The 12500-nt window shown below is 47.4% G+C and overlaps 23 non-coding genes across 23 annotated transcripts; all 23 read right to left on the bottom strand.

Moving 5' to 3' along the window:
• Nucleotides 1-207: 207 nt before the first annotated feature.
• trnam-cau lies at nucleotides 208-279 on the bottom strand. The gene has a single exon. It is a non-coding gene; the product is annotated as a tRNA-Met (tRNA).
• A 1001-nt stretch (nucleotides 280-1280) lies between these two features.
• Nucleotides 1281-1352, bottom strand: trnal-caa. Its single transcript has one exon. It is a non-coding gene; the product is annotated as a tRNA-Leu (tRNA).
• A 6-nt stretch (nucleotides 1353-1358) lies between these two features.
• On the bottom strand, nucleotides 1359-1431 carry trnar-ccu. The gene has a single exon. It is a non-coding gene; the product is annotated as a tRNA-Arg (tRNA).
• A 720-nt stretch (nucleotides 1432-2151) lies between these two features.
• On the bottom strand, nucleotides 2152-2223 carry trnam-cau. Its single transcript has one exon. It is a non-coding gene; the product is annotated as a tRNA-Met (tRNA).
• Nucleotides 2224-2229: 6 nt separating this feature from the next.
• trnar-ccu lies at nucleotides 2230-2302 on the bottom strand. Its single transcript has one exon. It is a non-coding gene; the product is annotated as a tRNA-Arg (tRNA).
• Nucleotides 2303-2965: 663 nt separating this feature from the next.
• On the bottom strand, nucleotides 2966-3038 carry trnar-ccu. The gene has a single exon. It is a non-coding gene; the product is annotated as a tRNA-Arg (tRNA).
• A 721-nt stretch (nucleotides 3039-3759) lies between these two features.
• On the bottom strand, nucleotides 3760-3831 carry trnam-cau. The gene has a single exon. It is a non-coding gene; the product is annotated as a tRNA-Met (tRNA).
• A 197-nt stretch (nucleotides 3832-4028) lies between these two features.
• On the bottom strand, nucleotides 4029-4100 carry trnai-aau. The gene has a single exon. It is a non-coding gene; the product is annotated as a tRNA-Ile (tRNA).
• Nucleotides 4101-4632: 532 nt separating this feature from the next.
• On the bottom strand, nucleotides 4633-4704 carry trnam-cau. Its single transcript has one exon. It is a non-coding gene; the product is annotated as a tRNA-Met (tRNA).
• Nucleotides 4705-4711: 7 nt separating this feature from the next.
• Nucleotides 4712-4784, bottom strand: trnar-ccu. The gene has a single exon. It is a non-coding gene; the product is annotated as a tRNA-Arg (tRNA).
• Nucleotides 4785-5583: 799 nt separating this feature from the next.
• trnar-ccu lies at nucleotides 5584-5656 on the bottom strand. The gene has a single exon. It is a non-coding gene; the product is annotated as a tRNA-Arg (tRNA).
• A 1462-nt stretch (nucleotides 5657-7118) lies between these two features.
• trnam-cau lies at nucleotides 7119-7190 on the bottom strand. Its single transcript has one exon. It is a non-coding gene; the product is annotated as a tRNA-Met (tRNA).
• A 6-nt stretch (nucleotides 7191-7196) lies between these two features.
• trnar-ccu lies at nucleotides 7197-7269 on the bottom strand. Its single transcript has one exon. It is a non-coding gene; the product is annotated as a tRNA-Arg (tRNA).
• A 119-nt stretch (nucleotides 7270-7388) lies between these two features.
• Nucleotides 7389-7460, bottom strand: trnai-aau. Its single transcript has one exon. It is a non-coding gene; the product is annotated as a tRNA-Ile (tRNA).
• Nucleotides 7461-8065: 605 nt separating this feature from the next.
• trnar-ccu lies at nucleotides 8066-8138 on the bottom strand. The gene has a single exon. It is a non-coding gene; the product is annotated as a tRNA-Arg (tRNA).
• A 119-nt stretch (nucleotides 8139-8257) lies between these two features.
• Nucleotides 8258-8329, bottom strand: trnai-aau. The gene has a single exon. It is a non-coding gene; the product is annotated as a tRNA-Ile (tRNA).
• A 798-nt stretch (nucleotides 8330-9127) lies between these two features.
• trnam-cau lies at nucleotides 9128-9199 on the bottom strand. The gene has a single exon. It is a non-coding gene; the product is annotated as a tRNA-Met (tRNA).
• A 471-nt stretch (nucleotides 9200-9670) lies between these two features.
• Nucleotides 9671-9742, bottom strand: trnar-ccu. Its single transcript has one exon. It is a non-coding gene; the product is annotated as a tRNA-Arg (tRNA).
• Nucleotides 9743-10681: 939 nt separating this feature from the next.
• On the bottom strand, nucleotides 10682-10753 carry trnam-cau. Its single transcript has one exon. It is a non-coding gene; the product is annotated as a tRNA-Met (tRNA).
• A 392-nt stretch (nucleotides 10754-11145) lies between these two features.
• On the bottom strand, nucleotides 11146-11217 carry trnam-cau. The gene has a single exon. It is a non-coding gene; the product is annotated as a tRNA-Met (tRNA).
• A 201-nt stretch (nucleotides 11218-11418) lies between these two features.
• trnam-cau lies at nucleotides 11419-11490 on the bottom strand. Its single transcript has one exon. It is a non-coding gene; the product is annotated as a tRNA-Met (tRNA).
• Nucleotides 11491-11661: 171 nt separating this feature from the next.
• On the bottom strand, nucleotides 11662-11733 carry trnam-cau. The gene has a single exon. It is a non-coding gene; the product is annotated as a tRNA-Met (tRNA).
• A 637-nt stretch (nucleotides 11734-12370) lies between these two features.
• On the bottom strand, nucleotides 12371-12442 carry trnam-cau. Its single transcript has one exon. It is a non-coding gene; the product is annotated as a tRNA-Met (tRNA).
• Nucleotides 12443-12500: the final 58 nt, after the last annotated feature.

Genomic DNA, 12500 nt, shown 5'->3' with positions numbered 1-12500 from the left:
TTGGTGTCTATTGGATTGCAAGCCAGATTTGAGAAACTGCAGCTGATAATATCGAGACCTGCTAAAGGGGGTGAGTTGTTGGGTATGAAATTGGCTACGTGTTCCCCACTGAAAGCCTCCTGGCATACTTCTCATCCTGGTGTCAGACTGCGGATTAGGAAAGCCAACTTGCGTGGAACTATACTGGAGTGGCACTTAAAGAGGTACTAGCAGAGGATGGTTTCGATCCATCGACCTCTGGGTTATGGGCCCAGCACGCTTCCGCTGCGCCACTCTGCTCTCCCTTACTGCAGTCTTGCTGTTGGCTCCAGGGCTCTCATTGCAGAAATACATTGTGGAAAAATAGCCATCAGCGTCCGCTCCACTTGTGTCAATTACTATAGAGAAATAGGGAAATACTTTCAATGTTGAAAAAAGCAGTTCATTGAATTTGCAGCTTTCGGGGTTTGCCAAGCTTTCTGCTGTTTGGTGTCTATTGGATTGCAAGCCAGATTTGAGAAACTGCAGCTGATAATATCGAGACCTGATAAAGGGGGTGAGTTGTTGGGTATGAAATTGGCTACGTGTTCCCCACTGAAAGCCTCCTGGCATACTTCTCATCCTTGGTGTCAGACTGCGGATTAGGAAAGCCAACTTGCGTGGAACTATACTGGGAGTGGCACTTAAAGAGGTACTAGCAGAGGATGGTTTCGAATCCATCGACCTCTGGGTTATGGGCCCAGCACGCTTCCGCTGCGCCCACTCTGCTCTCCCTTACTGCAGTCTTGCTGTTGGCTCCAGGGCTCTCATTGCAGAAATACATTGTGGAAAAATAGCCATCAGCGTCCGCTCCACTTGTGTCAATTACTATAGAGAAATAGGGAAATACTTTCAATGTTTGAAAAAAAGCAGTTCATTGAATTTGCAGCTTTTCGGGGTTTGCCAAGCTTTCTGCTGTTTGGTGGTCTATTGGATTGCAAGCCAGATTTGAGAAACTGCAGCTGATAATATCGAGACCTGCTAAAGGGGTGAGTTGTTGGGTATGAAATTGGCTACGTGTTCCCCACTGAAAGCCTCCTGGCATACTTCTCATCCTGGTGTCAGACTGCGGATTAGGAAAGCCAACTTGCGTGGAACTATACTGGAGTGGCACTTTTTTCTAATTCTCATGTAAAGTAGTATTTATTGTTAGACCATGCTTTTTTATTGCTCTTAGCTTGACTGTTCTCTCCCTTGTACGTCGCTTTGGACAAAAGCGTCTGCTAAATGACTAAATGTGAATGTAAATGTCAAAGAGGTACTAGCAGAGGATGGTTTCGATCCATCGACCTCTGGGTTTTGGGCCCAGCACGCTTCCGCTGCGCCACTCTGCTTTTTCTCACCCCAGATGGGACTCGAACCCACAATCCCTGGCTTAGGAGGCCAGTGCCTTATCCATTAGGCCACTGGGGCCAGTCTGCTGCTAGCCGTCAGCCTCAACTCCCCTAGTGTCAAATATTATAGTGGAATAGAGAAATAGTTTCAAGTTTGACAAAAGCAGTTCATTGAATTTTCAGCTGTCTGGGTTGGCCTAGCAGAGGATGGTTTCGATCCATCGACCTCTGGGTTATGGGCCCAGCACGCTCCGCTGCGCCACTCTGCTCTCCCTTACTGCAGTCTTGCTGTTGGCTTCCAGGGCTCTCATTGCAGAAATACATTGTGGAAAAATAGCCATCAGCGTCCGCTCCACTTGTGTCAATTACTATAGTGAAATAGGGAAACACTTTCAATGTTGACAAAAGCAGTTCATTGAATTTGCAGCTTTCGGGGTTTGCCAAGCTTTCTGCTGTTTGGTGTCTATTGGATTGCAAGCTAGATTTGAGAAACTGCAGCTGATAATATCGAGACCTGCTAAAGGGGGTGAGTTGTTGGGTATGAAATTGGCTACGTGTTCCCCACTGAAAGCCTCCTGGCGTACTTCTCATCCTGGTGTCAGACTGCGGATTAGGAAAGCCAACTTGCGTGGAACTATACTGGAGTGGCACTTTTTTCTAATTCTCATGTAAAGTAGTATTTATTGTTAGACCATGCTTTTTTATTGCTCTTAGCTTGACTGTTCTCTCCCTTGTACGTCGCTTTGGACAAAAGCGTCTGCTAAATGACTAAATGTGAATGTAAATGTCAAAGAGGTACTAGCAGAGGATGGTTTCGATCCATCGACCTCTGGGTTATGGGCCCAGCACGCTTCCGCTGCGCCACTCTGCTTTCTCTCACCCCAGATGGGACTCGAACCCACAATCCCTGGCTTAGGAGGCCAGTGCCTTATCCATTAGGCCACTGGGGCCAGTCTGCTGCTAGCCGTCAGCCTCAACTCCACTAGTGTCAAATACTATAGTGAAATAGAGAAATAGTTTCAAGTTTGACAAAAGCAGTTCATTGAATTTTCAGCTGTCTGGGTTGGCCTAGCAGAGGATGGTTTCGATCCATCGACCTCTGGGTTATGGTGCCAGCACGCTTCCGCTGCGCCACTCTGCTCTCCCTTACTGCAGTCTTGCTGTTGGCTCCAGGGCTCTCATTGCAGAAATACATTGTGGAAAAATAGCCATCAGTGTTCCGCTCCACTTGTGTCAATTACTATAGTGAAATAGGGAAATATTTCAATGTTGACAAAAGCAGTTCATTGAATTTGCAGCTTTCGGGGTTTGCCAAGCTTTCTGCTGTTTGGTGTCTATTGGATTGCAAGCTAGATTTGAGAAACTGCAGCTGATAATATCGAGACCTGCTAAAGGGGGTGAGTTGTTGGGTATGAAATTGGCTACGTGTTCCCCACTGAAAGCCTCCTGGCGTACTTCTCATCCTGGTGTCAGACTGCGGATTAGGAAAGCCAACTTGCGTGGAACTATACTGGAGTGGCACTTAAAGAGGTACTAGCAGAGGATGGTTTCGATCCATCGACCTCTGGGTTATGGGCCCCAGCACGCTTCCGCTGCGCCACTCTGCTTTTTCTCACCCCAGATGGGACTCGAACCCACAATCCCTGGCTTAGGAGGCCAGTGCCTTATCCATTAGGCCACTGGGGCCAGTCTGCTGCTAGCCGTCAGCCTCAACTCCACTAGTGTCAAATACTATAGTGAAATAGAGAAATAGTTTCAAGTTTGACAAAAGCAGTTCATTGAATTTTCAGCTGTCTGGGTTGGCCTAGCAGAGGATGGTTTCGATCCATCGACCTCTGGGTTATGGGCCCAGCACGCTTCCGCTGCGCACACCTCTGCTCTCCCTTACTGCAGTTCTTGCTGTTGGCTCCAGGGCTCTCATTGCAGAAATACATTGTGGAAAAATAAGCCATCAGCCTCCGCTCCACTTTGTGTCAATTACTATAGTGAATAGGGAAACACTTTCAATTGTTGACAAAAGCAGTTCATTGAATTTGCAGCTTTCGGGTTTGCCAAGCTTTCTGCTGTTTGGGTCTATTGGATTGCAAGCTAGATTTGAGAAACTGCAGCTGATAATATCGAGACCTGCTAAAGGGGGTGAGTTGTTGGGTATGAAATTGGCTACGTGTTCCCCACTGAAAGCCTCCTGCGTACTTCTCATCCTGGTGTCAGACTGCGGATTAGGAAAGCCAACTTGCGTGGAACTATACTGGAGTGGCACTTTTTTCTAATTCTCATGTAAAGTAGTATTTATGTTACACCATGCTTTTTTATTGCTCTTAGCTTGACTGTTCTCTCCCTTGTACGTCGCTTTGGACAAAAGCGTCTGCTAAATGACTAAATGTGAATGTAAATGTCAAAGAGGTACTAGCAGAGGATGGTTTCGATCCATCGACCTCTGGGTTATGGGCCCAGCACGCTTCCGCTGCGCCACTCTGCTTTTTCTCACCCCAGATGGACTTGAACCCACAAATCCCTGGCTTAGGAGGCCAGTGCCTTATCCATTAGGCCACTGGGGCCAGTCTGCTGCTAGCCGTCAGCCTCAACTCCCTAGTGTCAAATATTATAGTGGAATAGAGAAATAGTTTCAAGTTTGACAAAAGCAGTTCATTGAATTTTCAGCTGTCTGGGTTGGCCTAGCAGAGGATGGTTTCGATCCATCGACCTCTGGGTTATTTGCCCAGCACGCTTCCGCTGCGCCACTCTGCTCTCCCTTACTGCAGGTCTTGCTGTTGGCTCCAGGGCTCTCATTGCAGAAAATACATTGTGGAAAAATAGCCATCAGCCTCCGCTCCACTTGTGTCCAATTACTATAGTGAAATAGGGAAACACTTTCAATGTTGACAAAAGCAGTTCATTGAATTTGCAGCTTTCGGGGTTTGCCAAGCTTTCTGCTGTTTGGTGTCTATGGATTGCAAGCTAGATTTGAGAAACTGCAGCTGATAATCTCGAGACCTGCTAAAGGGGGTGAGTTGTTGGGTATGAAATTGGCTACGTGTTCCCCACTGAAAGCCTCCTGGAGTACTTCTCATCCTTGGTGTCAGACTGCGGATTAGGAAAGGCAACTTGCGTGGAACTATACTGGAGTGGCACTTTTTTCTAATTCTCATGTAAAGTAGTATTTATTGTTACACCATGCTTTTTTATTGCGTCTTAGCTTGACTGTTCTCTCCCTTGTACGTCGCTTTGACAAAAGCGTCTGCTAAATGACTAAATGTGAATGTAAATGTCAAAGAGGTACTAGCAGAGGATGGTTTCGATCCATCGACCTCTGGGTTATGGGCCCAGCACGCTTCCGCTGCGCCACTCTGCCTTTTTCTCACCCCAGATGGGACTTGAACCCACAATCCCTGGCTTAGGAGGCCAGTGCCTTATCCATTAGGCCACTGGGGCCAGTCTGCTGCTAGCCGTCAGCCTCAACTCCCCTAGTGTCAAATATTATAGTGGAATAGAGAAATAGTTTCAAGTTTGACAAAAGCAGTTCATTGAATTTTCAGCTGTCTGGGTTGGCCTAGCAGAGAGATGGTTTCGATCCATCGACCTCTGGGTTATTTGCCCAGCACGCTTCCGCTGCGCCACTCTGCTCTCCGTTACTGCAGTCTTGCTGTTGGCTCCAGGGCTCTCATTGCCAGAAATACATTGTGGAAAAATAGCCATCAGCCTCCGCTCACTTGTGTCAATTACTATAGTGAAATAGGGAAACACTTTCAATGTTGACAAAAGCAGTTCATTGAATTTGCAGCTTTCGGGGTTTGCCAAGCTTTCTGCTGTTTGGTGTCTATTGGATTGCAAGCATAGATTTGAGAAACTGCCAGCTGATAATCTCGAGACCTGCTAAAGGGGGGTGAGTTGTTGGGTATGAAATTGGCTACGTGTTCCCCACTGAAAGCCTCCTGGAGTACTTCTCATCCTGGTGTCAGGACTGCGGCATTAGGAAAGGCACTTGCGGTGAACTATACTGAGTGGCACTTTTTTCTAATTCTCATGTAAAGTAGTATTTATTGTTACACCATGCTTTTTTATTGCTCTAGCTTGATTGTTCTCTCCCTTGTACGTCGCTTTGGACAAAAGCGTCTGCTAATGACTAAATGTGAATGTAAATGTCAAAGAGGTACTAGCAGAGGATGGTTTCGATCCATCGACCTCTGGGTTATGGGCCCAGCACGCTCCGCTGCGCCACTCTGCTTTTTCTCACCCCAGATGGGACTCGAACCCACAATCCCTGGCTTAGGAGGCCAGTGCCTTATCCATTAGGCCACTGGGGCCAGTCTGCTGCTAGCCGTCAGCCTCAACTCCCCTAGTGTCAAATATTATAGTGGAATAGAGAAATAGTTTTCAAGTTTGACAAAAGCAGTTCATTGAATTTTCAGCTGTCTGGGTTGGCCTAGCAGAGGATGGTTTCGATCCATCGACCTCTGGGTTATGGGCCCAGCATGCTTCCGCTGCGCCACTCTGCTCTCCCTTACTGCAGTCTTGCTGTTGGCTCCAGGGCTCTCATTGCAGAAATACATTGTGGAAAATAGCCATCAGCGTCCGCTCCACTTGTGTCAATTACTATAGAGAAATAGGGAAATACTTTTCAATGTTGAAAAAAGCAGTTCATTTGAATTTGCAGCTTTCGGGGTTTGCCAAGCTTTCTGCTGTTTGGTCTATTGGAATTGCAAGCTAGATTTGAGAAAACTGCAGCTGATAATATCGAGACCTGCTAAAGGGGGTGAGTTGTTGGGTTATGAAATTGGCTACGTGTTCCCCACTGAAAGCCTGCCTGGCGTACTTCTCATCCTGGTGTCAGACTGCGGATTAGGAAAGCCAACTTGCGTGGAACTATACTGGAGTGGCACTTAAAGAGGTACTAGCAGAGGATGGTTTCGATCCATCGACCTCTGGGTTATGCGGCCCAGCACGCTTTCCGCTGCGCCACTCTGCTTTTTCTCACCCCAGATGGGACTCGAACCACAATCCCTGGCTTAGGAGGCCAGTGCCCTTATCCATTTAGGCCACTTGGGCCAGTCTGCTGCTAGCCGTCAGCCTCAACTCCACTAGTGTCAAATACTATAGTGAAATAGAGAAATAGTTTCAAGTTTTGACAAAAGCAGTTCATTGAATTTTCAGCTGTCTGGGTTGGCCTAGCAGAGGAGATTTGGTTTCGATCCATCGACCTCTGGGTTATGGGCCCAAGCACGCTTTCCGCTGCGCCACTCTTGCTCTCCCTTACTGCCAGTCTTGCTGTTGGCTCCAGGGCTCTCATTGCAGAAATACATTGTGGAAAAATAGCCATCAGCCTCCGCTCCACTTGTGTCAATTACTATAGTGAAATAGGGAAACACTTTCAATGTTGACAAAAGCAGTTCATTGAATTTGCAGCTTTCGGGGTTTGCCAAGCTTTCTGCTGTTTGGTGTCTATTGGATTGCAAGCTAGATTTGAGAAACTGCAGCTGATAATATCGAGACCTGCTAAAGGGGGTGAGTTGTTGGGTATGAAATTGGCTACGTGTTCCCCACTGAAAGCCTCCTGGCGTACTTCTCATCCTGGTGTCAGACTGCGGATTAGGAAAGCCAACTTGCGTTGGAACTATACTGGAGTGGCACTTTTTTCTAATCTCATGAAAGTAGTATTTATTGTTACACCATGCTTTTTTATTGCTCTTAGCTTGACTGTTCTCTCCCTTGTACGTCGCTTGGACAAAACGTCTGCTAAAGACTAAATGTGATGTAAATGTCAGGTACTAGCAGAGGATGGTTTCGATCCATCGACCTCTGGGTTATGGGCCCAGCACGCTTCCGCTGCGCCACTCTGCTTTTTCTCACCCCAGATGGGACTTGAACCCACAATCCCTGGCTTAGGAGGCCAGTGCCTTATCCATTAGGCCACTGGGGCCAGTCTGCTGCTAGCCGTCAGCCTCAACTCCCTAGTGTCAAATATTATAGTGGAATAGAGAAATAGTTTCAAGTTTGACAAAAAGCAGTTCATTGAATTTTCAGCTGTCTGGGTTGGCCTAGCAGAGGATGGTTTCGATCCATCGACCTCTGGGTTATTTGCCCAGCACGCTTCCGCTGCGCCACTCTGCTCTCCCTTACTGCAGTCTTGCTGTTGGCTCCAGGGCTCTCATTGCAGAAATACATTGTGGAAAAATAGCCATCAGCCTCCGCTCCACTTGTGTCAATTACTATAGTGAAATAGGGAAAACACTTTCAATGTTGACAAAAGCAGTTCATTGAATTTGCAGCTTTCGGGGTTTGCCAAGCTTTCTGCTGTTTGGTGTCTATTGGATTGCAAGCTAGATTTGAGAAACTGCAGCTGATAATCTCGAGACCTGCTAAAGGGGTGAGTTGTTGGGTATGAAATTGGCTACGGTTCCCCACTGAAAGCCTCCTGGAGTACTTCTCATCCTGGTGTCAGACTGCGGAATTAGGAAAGGCAACTTGCGTGGAACTATACTGGAGTGGCACTTTTTTCTAATTCTCATGTAAAGTAGTATTTATTGTTACACCATGCTTTTTATTGCTCTTAGCTTGACTGTTCTCTCCCTTGTACGTCGCTTTGGACAAAAGCGTCTGCTAAATGACTAAATGTGAATGTAAATGTCAAAGAGGTACTAGCAGAGGATGTTTCGATCCATCGACCTCTGGGTTATGGGCCCAGCACGCTTCCGCTGCGCCACTCTGCTTTTTCTCACCCCAGATGGGACTTGAACCCACAATCCCTGGCTTAGGAGGCCAGTGCCTTATCCATTAGGCCACTGGGGCCAGTCTGCTGCTAGCCGTCAGCCTCAACTCCCCTAGTGTCAAATATTATAGTGGAATAGAGAAATAGTTTCAAGTTTGACAAAAGCAGTTCATTGAATTTTCAGCTGTCTGGGTTGGCCTAGCAGAGGATGGTTTCGATCCATCGACCTCTGGGTTATTTGCCCAGCACGCTTCCGCTGCGCCACTCTGCTCTCCGTTACTGCAGTCTTGCTGTTGGCTCCAGGGCTCTCATTGCAGAAATACATTGTGGAAAAAATAGCCATCAGCCTCCGCTCCACTTGTGTCAATTACTATAGTGAAATAGGAAACACTTTCAATGTTGACAAAAGCAGTTCATTGAATTTGCAGCTTTCGGGGTTTGCCAAGCTTTCTGCTGTTTGGTGTCTATTGGATTGCAAGCTAGATTTGAGAAACTGCAGCTGATAATCTCGAACCTGCTAAAGGGGGTGAGTTGTTGGGTATGAAATTGGCTACGTGTTCCCCACTGAAAGCCTCCTGGAGTACTTCTCATCCTGTGTCAGACTGCGGATTAGGAAAGGCAACTTGCGTGGAACTATACTGGAGTGGCACTTTTTCTAATTCTCATGTAAAGTAGTATTTATTGTTACACCATGCTTTTTTATTGCTTCTTAGCTTGATTGTTCTCTCCCTTGTACGTCGCTTGGACAAAAGCGTCTGCTAAATGACTAAATGTGAATGTAAATGTCAAAGAGGTACTAGCAGAGGATGGTTTCGATCCATCGACCTCTGGGTTATGGGCCCAGCACGCTTCCGCTGCGCACTCTGCTTTTTCTCACCCCAGATGGACTCGAACCCACAATCCCTGGCTTAGGAGGCCAGTGCCTTATCCATTAGGCCACTGGGGCCAGTCTGCTGCTAGCCGTCAGCCTCAACTCCACCTAGTGTTCAAATACTATAGTGGAATAGAGAAATAGTTTCAAGTTTGACAAAAGCAGTTTCATTGAATTTTCAGCTGTCTGGGTTGGCCCTAGCAGAGGATGGTTTCGATCCATCGACCTCTGGGTTATGGGCCCAGCACGCTTCCGCTGCGCCACTCTGCTCTCCCTTACTGCAGTCTTGCTGTTGGCTCCAGGGCTCTCATTGCAGAAATACATTGTGGAAAAATAGCCATCAGCTTCCGCTCCACTTGTGTCAATTACTATAGTGAAATAGGGAAATACTTTTCAATGTTGACAAAAGCAGTTTCATTGAGTTTGCAGCTTTCGGGGTTTGCCAAGCTTTCTGCTGTTTGGTGTCTATTGGATTGCAAGCCTAGATTTGAGAAACTGCAGCTGATATATCGAGACCTGCTAAAGGGGGTGAGTTGTTGGGTATGAAATTGGCTACGTGTTCCCCACTGAAAGCCTCCTGGCGTACTTCTCATCCTGGTGTCAGACTGCGGATTAGGAAAGCCAACTTGCGTGGAACTATACTGGAGTGGCACTTAAAGAGGTACTAGCAGAGGATGGTTTCGATCCATCGACCTCTGGTTATGGGCCAGCACGCTTCCGCTGCGCCACTCTGCTTTTTCTCACCCCAGATGGGACTCGAACCCACAATCCTGGCTTAGGAGGCCAGTGCCTTATCAATTAGGCCACTGGGGCCAGTCTGCTTGCTAGCCGTCAGCCTCAACTCCACTAGTGTCAATACTATAGTGAAATAGAGAAATAGTTTCAGTTTGACAAAAGCAGTTCATTGAATTTCTGGGATACTGAAAGCCTCCTGGCATACTTCTCATCCTGGTGTCAGACTGCGGATTAGGAAAGCCAACTTGCGTGGAACTATACTGGAGTGGCACTTAAAGAGGTACTAGCAGAGGATGGTTTCGATCCATCGACCTCTGGGTTATGGGCCCAGCACGCTTCCGCTGCCGCCACTCTGCTCTCCCTTTACTGCAGTCTTGCTGTTGGCTCCAGGGCTCTCATTGCAGAATACATTGTGGAAAAATAGCCATCAGCCTCCGCTCCACTTGTGTCAATTACTATAGTGAAATAGGGAAATACTTTCAATGTTGACAAAAAGCAGTTCATTGAATTTGCAGCTTTCGGGGTTTGCCAAGCTTTCTGCTGTTTGGTGTCTATTGGATTGCAGCTAGATTTGAGAAACTGCAGCTGATAATATCGAGACCTGCTAAAGGGGTGAGTTGTTTGGGTATGAAATTGGCTACGTGTTCCCCACTGAAAGCCTCCTGGGCGTACTTCTCATCCTGGTGTCAGACTGCGGATTAGGAAAGCCAACTTGCGTGGAACTATACTGGAGTGGCACTTAAAGAGTTACCAGAGGATGGTTTCGATCACGACCTCTGGGTTATGGGCCAGCACGCTTCCCGCTGCACCACTCTGCTTTTTCTCACCTCAGATGGGACTCGAACCACAATCCCTGGCTTAGGAGGCCCAGTGCCTTATCCATTAGGCCACTGGGGCCAGTCTGCTGCTAGCCGTCAGACCTCAACTCCACTAGTGTCAAATACTATAGTGAACTAGAGAAATAGTTTCAAGTTTGACAAAAGCAGTTCATTGAATTTTCAGCTTTCTGGGTTGGCCTAGCAGAGGATGGTTTCGATCCATCGACCTCTGGGTTATGGGCCCAGCACGCTTCCGCTGCGCCACTCTGCTCTCCCTTACTGCAGTCTTGCTGTTGGCTCCAGGGCTCTCATTGCAGAATACATTGTGGAAAAATAGCCATCAGCCTCCGCTCCACTTGTGTCAATTACTATAGTGAAATAGGGAAATACTTTCAATTTTGACAAAAGCAGTTCATTGAATTTGCAACTTTCGGGGTTTGCCAAGCTTTCTGCTGTTTGGTGTCTATTGGATTGCAAGCTAGATTTGAGGAACTGCAGCTGAAAATATCGAGACCTGCTAAAGGGGGTGAGTTGTTGGGTATGAAATTGGCTACGTGTTCCCCACTGAAAGCCTCCTGGCGTACTTCTCATCCTGGTGTCAGACTGCGGATTAGGAAAGCCAACTTGCGTGGAACTATACTGGAGTGGCACTTAAAGAGGTACTAGCAGAGGATGGTTTCGATCCATCGACCTCTGGGTTATGGGCCCAGCACGCTTCCGCTGCGCCACTCTGCTTTTTTCTCACCCCAGATGGGACTCGAACCCACAATCCCTGGCTTAGGAGGCCCAGTGGCATTATCCATTAGGCCACTGGGGCCAGTCTGCTGCTAGCCGTCAGCCTCAACTCCACTAGTGTCAAATACTATAGTGAAATAGAGAAATAGTTTCAAGTTTGACAAAAGCAGTTCATTGAATTTTCAGCTTTCTGGGTTGGCCTAGCAGAGGATGGTTTCGATCCATCGACCTCTGGGTTATGGGCCCAGCACGCTTCCGCTGCGCCACTCTGCTCTCCTTACTGCAGTCTTTGCTGTTGGCTCCAGGGCTCTCATTGCAGAAATACATTGTGGAAAAATAGCCATCAGCCTCTGTCCACTTGTGTCAAATACTATAGTGAACTAGAGAAATAGTTTCAAGTTTGACAAAAGCAGTTCATTGAATTTTCAGCTTTCTGGGTTGGCCTAGCAGAGGATGGTTTCGATCCATCGACCTCTGGGTTATGGGCCCAGCACGCTTCCGCTGCGCCACTCTGCTCTCCCTTACTGCAGTCTTGCTGTTGGCTCCAGGGCTCTCATTGCAGAAATACATTGTGGAAAAATAGCCATCAGCCTCTGTCCACTTGTGTCAAATACTATAGTGAACTAGAGAAATAGTTTCAAGTTTGACAAAAGCAGTTCATTGAATTTTCAGCTTTCTGGGTTGGCCTAAGCAGAGGATGGTTTCGATCCATCGACCTCTGGGTTATGGGCCCAGCACGCTTCCGCTGCGCCACTCTGCTCTCCCTTACTGCAGTCTTGCTGTTGGCTCCAGGGCTCTCATTGCAGAAATACATTGTGGAAAAATAGCCATCAGCCTCTGTCCACTTGTGTCAATTACTATAGTGAAATAGGGAAATACTTTCAATGTTGACAAAAGCAGTTCATTGAATTTGCAGCTTTCGGGGTTTTGCCAAGCTTCTGCTGTTTGGTGTCTATTGGATTGCAAGCTAGATTTGAGAAACTGCAGCTGATAATATCGAGACCTGCTAAAGGGGTGAGTTGTTGGGTATGAAATTGGCTACGTGTTCCCCACTGAAAGCCTCCTGGCGTACTTCTCATCCTGGTGTCAGGACTGCGGATTAGGAAAGCCAACTTGCGTGGAACTATACTGGGAGTGGCACTTAAAGAGGTACTAGCAGAGGATGGTTTCGATCCATCGACCTCTGGGTTATGGGCCCAGCACGCTTCCGCTGCGCCACTCTGCTTTTTTCTCACCCCAGATGGGACTCGAACCCACAATCCCTGGCTTAGGAGGCCAGTGCC

The sequence above is a fragment of the Clupea harengus genome, unplaced genomic scaffold (genome assembly GCF_900700415.2).
Source record: "Clupea harengus unplaced genomic scaffold, Ch_v2.0.2, whole genome shotgun sequence".
NCBI classification, from domain to species: Eukaryota; Metazoa; Chordata; class Actinopteri; order Clupeiformes; family Clupeidae; genus Clupea; species Clupea harengus.
The sequence above is the reverse complement of the archived record's forward strand: the minus strand, read 5'-3'. Positions and strand labels throughout refer to the sequence as shown.